The sequence below is a fragment of the Primulina eburnea genome, chromosome 3 (assembly GCF_022965805.1).
Source record: "Primulina eburnea isolate SZY01 chromosome 3, ASM2296580v1, whole genome shotgun sequence".
Taxonomy (NCBI): domain Eukaryota; kingdom Viridiplantae; phylum Streptophyta; class Magnoliopsida; order Lamiales; family Gesneriaceae; genus Primulina; species Primulina eburnea.
Genome location: NC_133103.1, coordinates 21,795,690 through 21,802,062, shown reverse-complemented (window position 1 = coordinate 21,802,062; position 6,373 = coordinate 21,795,690). Strand labels below are relative to the sequence as shown.

Sequence of the window (6,373 nt, the reverse complement as noted above, 5' to 3'; positions counted from 1 at the left end):
TAAAATTATAAATATTATTTAAATGATAGTATAATATTTATTTTATTATTTTAATAATTAGATATTTAATCATAAAAATTAAAAAATATTAATTGTTGATTTTTAAAATATTTATTTATTTATGTTAATTATTAATAATTAAGAATTAATTTGATTTAATGATTTTTAATTAATATAATTTAATAGAAATGCAAAAAATTAATATAACAATATAATTTATAAATAAATTGAAAAAGATAATTGAAATAAACTTGAAAGACATAATTAAAATATAAATGCAAATATGAAGACAATAATCGAAAGGAAAATACATTTAGAAGATAAACAAACTAGATAATCAATAATCAAATATTTGAAGTTGTATATGTATTATGTTTAAATTTGTATTCATATTTTTCAATTTAAATAATTTTCGTATATTAATTCATATTATATATAATTTATTTTATATTATATAATTTAATTATAAAATTAAATATTATTATTTAAATTTATTAATAATAATACATTAGTCATAATTAAAAATATATTAAATATAAAATATAATAATTAATATATTAAATAAAAGAAATATTTTGAGAATATTCTTTTAGTGAAAAATTTGAAGTAAATTGGGTAGAGATTGATGTTGCATTTGGTGCAGAAAAATCGCACCATTTTAGTAAAAAAAAATTACACAAAAATAGATTTTGTGATTGAGATGACCTAATGAATAATGACAAAAACTTGTGTGAGACGGTCTCATGGATCGTATTTTGAGAGATGGTCTCTTATTTGGGTCATTCATGAAAAAATATTACTTTTTATGCTAAGAGTATTACTTTTTATTGTGAATATCGGGAGTGTTGACTCGTCTCACAGATATAGATTCGTGAGACGGTTTCACAAAAACCTACTCATAAATAATATTTCAAGCTAAATTAAAAGAACAAGGAAAAAGAATAAATAATTAACAATAGAGATAATGGTACACGTGTCAATCAATTGGGCTGAGGGAGTTGCATAAACTCCTAACTTGGCCATAATTAGGTTTGGTTTGTTTTGGTTTGATTTGGTGACTAATTTTAGTGAATTAATAATGAGATATAGGAGGGAAAAACATTTATTGACACTTGATAAAAGTTGAATAAAAAAATTATTTGATCGTGAACTAGAATGATTAAAAGTAAAAATCATATTAGAATTGTTCATTATTTGGATATAATCGAATATATGAGTGAAATAAAAATTTAGTTTTTATGGATCGTTTTTTCAGTTCAATTTTGGTATATTTTGAAAATGTCTGTATTTCGATTCAGTTTTTGTGAATAAAAATTGAAATAATCGTACCGACCACAGTTTTGGTTAAACTATAGTTTAGTCCCTAATTTTTCAGTTTTAATAGATTTTACCATTAACCCTGCGCACAACCATCCATTTGTTGCACGAATTCTCGAAGTTCTTACATTAATGTTTGTTTTGTCGATGTTATTTGATATTATGTTATATTTAATTACCCATTTTAGATTGTGTTTGATTTTCCCTTAAACCCAGTAGCTTTACGGTGATTTGAAGTTCGGACAACAAAAATATATATTCTTTAGTCTTGCCTATTTCAAAGTTTTCTGCTACTAAAGTCTAGTAGCAGAAATGGTGCATTTTGATGAAAAATATTGCATTTTTATTGAATTTAAGATTTTTTTTTAATCGCATCTTATTCTATTCATCAAACTGAACCGTATTACCCGATTCATTATAGGAAGTAAACTTAAACAGTTCGAATTACATATTTCATACATCGATTCGAGGTTGAACAAAATAAAACAAAATCGAACACCGCTAAATCATATATTTAAGTACTTGTGTAAGTTATAAAATTTTATAATTTTTAAAATAATATAAACTTTTAAGTTTATATTTATATTTATTTATATTAAGATTTGCAATAAATAAATTTTCAATATAGATCATCAATAATATATACAAACTAACAATAAAATACATATATACGAGAAAAATCATATTAAATTAACAAAATTTATCCTGCGGTTTTTACATTAATTTAATTGATTTGGATCCGATCGATTTGATTTATCTTTTACCAAAACTTAAATCAAATTAAATTTTACGAATTTATTGATTTTAAAAACAATCTAAACTGTGATTACCTGAAAAATCATCTAAACCATACGATTTAATTTGATTTTCAGTTCGGCTCCGTTCGGGTTCGGTTTAATTTTTGAACGACCCGACCTACTAAAAACTAGGCCCTCCAATTAATAACTCAAACTCAAAGCACAGCAACTTACATGCTAGAAGTCCAATGGAGTAGAACATTCATGTTGGCTAAAAGCTACGGCCCCAAACACATACTTATATGACATTAATTGTCTAATTTAGGAGTCAGCCGAAAGTCTAGACGGCAAGGCAACCCCAAAAAATATGTTCCCAACTCTCAATAGCATAAATGAGCAGTACTTTTTTTTCCCTATCAAAGTACCAAACATTGGTTAAAAGGAGGTAAACCCAGTAGGCAAAGGATTACAGTTACATCACACCTACAGATCTATCTTTTTTCAATGAGAAAGTCTCATCAAATGCGAGCCACAGAATACATTTAAATGTTTGAGCAAAGAAACCTGGCACATATTACTGGGTCAAAATCGCGACATCCACGTAATCACCTATCTGCATTGGTATGCAACAAGTCAAAATCAATTTGTGAAAACCCCATTGTTATGTCGCTGCACAAGGAAACGACTATTTACCTGGAAACTGAGATCACCGAAGGCTTTGCTTCCACTGTCGGGCCGTCTTCCATTAGGATAAGAAAAGGTTCTTCCTACCTTCAAAAATTGAAAAGAAACACAGATTGACAAACTTTTATGCTTCTAATTAAAAACATTGTAAAATTTATCAAATAAAAACACGTGGTGAATTGATATTTCAATGGGTTTACATATTCAAGTTTAGCCATCTTACAACCATGATGAACAATCAGTATGGGGAGATGAAGATTCCATGATAACTAACAGGACGATAGAATTGAGATTGAAGATGTCAATATGCAAAATTGAAAACAAAATAGTGGGAAAATGATAAAGTCTGCGAACTAGGCACATGGAAAAATTAACCTCTCTAACCACAAAACGGCCACATTTATCAGGATAGACAAAAGCAAAAGACAGAATAGCATCTCTTCTTCTTGCTTCCGGAGCTACTTCTTTCACCTGAAAAGCAAACAAGATCGTTAACTACAAACTAAAATACATTGAAAGAGTTTTTTTTTCCCAAAAAATGGGATACAAAAATCAAAAAAAAGAAAACCAAAGGTGCTACTTGAGTTTTTTTATTTTTTATTTTTGAAAGTAAACACTACTAGCTTTTGCCTGCAAATCCAACTGATGTATAGCACAAAACAAAGCAAAAAACTGCACTCCAACACTGCCAGTCAGTTTGACACGGCCACTGAAAACCTCTCTGAATGAGAAGAATTATGCAACTACAATCAAGAATTCACATCCCAGCAACCACCACGACTTCCAAATTTATCAAACAAGAATACAACCAACATAAGGATAACGTATCGAACAACTTTGAAAATGTAGACTAAAGCTTGTTTAGAAAAATAGTTAGTGACGGAAGGGCTAGTCGATATTTATCATGCTAATAAATAAAATAAATTAGAATCCAAAGATGCTACCAAAAGAACTTATACATTTAAAAGCGATAAAAACTTTTTCGGCAACTTATCTATATAAGCAAGCTTTCATATTAAAATAAACTGAAACTAGAGGAGATCAACAATTTTTATTCTACACCACACATGGCAAACAAAGAAAACAAATGCAGAAACACTAACATGCATCAAAAACTTTTTTTTTAAAAAAGTATTTCGATGTGCAAGAACACACATAAAACTTTGAGACGCTGAAAGGGAAACCAAAAGTAACTTCGGCGAAAAATCTCAGATCCCTAACCAGATCAGTTAATTCACGCAAAGTTGCATCCATCCATGTATAAATCTAAACCTCATCCTTTGGTTCCTTGCCTCTCACAGCAAAATCTCCATCAGTATGATGGTCTCCAACCTGAAAATTGTTCAAAAGAAATAAAACCATAGGGTATAGGAAATTCTGTTTCATATAAATTGAGTTACTCTTGTTTACGAATGGTGAGTATACCTTGGTGAAAACACGAAGCAACAACGGACAAGTCTGTACATACACAAGACAACCAAAAATTCAATTAAATTAAAGCGATAATGCCACGCAAAAGTAAATTTTATGTCCCCTCTGGCTAAATAACACTGATTACTTCTCAAGAAAAAGTATCACACAATTTCAAGTAATAACAATTAAAATAGTTATCAAACACGCCAACAAATCTAAACATTCGGATTTTTCCTGGACAAAAAGGCCAAGATTACTAATGAAAAATAAAGCCATAATGCAAGAATAACCATCTCACCCCTATTCATTTTCTTGCTAAACTCTTAATGATCAAATATTCAATTTTCAGTTAATTGATTCATATAGAACAACATTATAAGTACGTTTAGCATTATGTGAAAAACCAGTGTTCTAAATGGCGGTCGAGGCGGCCGCCTAGGCGGTGCCTAGGCGGTAGGCGGCCCTCGACCGCACCGCCTATGCATGAGGCGGGTGTCGAGGCGGGTTGAGGCGGGTTGAGGGGTGCGAGGCGGGTCGAGGAGGGTCGAGGCGGCGAGTAGGCGGGTCGAGGCGGCGAACAGGCGGTCGAGGCGGGCGAGGCGGCGAGCAGGCGGGCGAGGCAGTAGTCAACAATTTTAAAAACCTAGTCAACAATTTTTAAAACTAAGTCAACAATTTTAAAAACCAAGTCAAAGTCAACTAATTTTAAATATTAGGACTATTTAAAGGTCTTACTTTGAGAATGGTAGTGGAGGCCTCGGGAGCGGATGAAGTGCTACATCCAAAGAGGAGTTCAAGGAACATCCCCATTAGAGAACTTAATGAATATTTAGAAACATCGGAGGAGGAGAATGAAGAAAATGTTGATTGAGTCCGATGATGGAAGGATAATGGAGGTAGTAGATGGTGTATATGTAGATGATTTAGAAGATTAGTTATGTTTAATCTACTACTTGTTCTAATGATGGATAATTGATTGAAACTTTGAAAATTTAAACTTAGTTTTTTGGTAAAAAAAAAATATTACTTCGTTAGCATAATAACATTAATATAATGATGAATCTTTATTAATTGCACATTATCTAGATGATATTATATTTTGTGCTTAAACATTATTTAATGGCACATTTTACATAAAAATGATAATATTGCATGATTATCTATAAAAAATTACTTTAAAAAATCCAACCGCCTAGGCGGCCGAGGCGGTAGGCGGTCACCGACCGCCCCGCCACCGCCTCCCGCCATTTACAACCTTGTGAAAAACCATTGATATTTTTCTGAACCCTTCCTTCTCTCAATCCTAACTTAAACAGAGCTTCCAAAAACAGCACAAAATTGGAAGGATACACAAACTAGAACGCAACCTCGTTCTCTAACCACCAGACTTTCCCACAGTACCTCTAAAACCCTAGATAAATATATCATAAAAAATAAATAGGAGGACAGAAAGAGACCTTCTCGCGATCCACAGGTTCGAACCGTGGGGCAGAAGGCTTGAGGGAAGTAGGCGTCGGAGGGCCCCTACCCGGCGGAGGGCCAGGCCTTCCAAGTCTGCTTTGGACTTCTGCCATCTTTCACCTTGGTGTGCAAAGTTGAGTACGTTTTGATTGTCTGCATCGAATACGGTTTACATTTCAGCCACATATGGGCTTTAAGAGCAATTTTGTTTTCCCGAAATTGCACCAAACCTTGGATAAGCCCACAATTTATTTAACATCATTGGGGTTTTAAGAACCCATTGTTAAGAGTTTTTTGCCCAAATTGTACTAAACCTTTGAATAAGCCCATACTTTTCAACTCCTTTATCCATAATGCCCTGAACCATGGGCTGTGGTTAAAAATTACGAAATTCCAAGACACCGAACCATGAGCGTGACATCGGCATTGTTTTCAAATAAAATTTAAAAACAACAAGCTTTATATTACAGAATTTAAACAAAAATTAATATATTATTTCATGACACAACAAAAATCAAATAATACCAACACTTCTAAATGTATCCTTTTTCATCAGCCAAATATTAAGTATGATCTTTCTCTTCGAGTTCCTTTCCATTCTTATATGAGAGAGGAAGCAAGGGGGTGAGTGTTTGGAAAAACACTAAACCAAGTGAGGGCCAATCATACACATGAATATGAAAATATAAATATAATATGAGTTCAATAGTGACAACACATCATTGAATGTGTCGTGACATGAGTCAAGATATGAAAACAGA

The 6,373-nt window shown here is 31.9% G+C and overlaps 1 pseudogene; it reads right to left on the bottom strand.

Annotated features, from left to right (window-relative positions):
- Positions 1 to 2,255: 2,255 nt before the first annotated feature.
- LOC140827317 (histone deacetylase complex subunit SAP18-like) lies at positions 2,256 to 5,801 on the bottom strand (annotated as a pseudogene).
- Between the last annotated feature and the right edge of the window lie 572 nt (positions 5,802 to 6,373).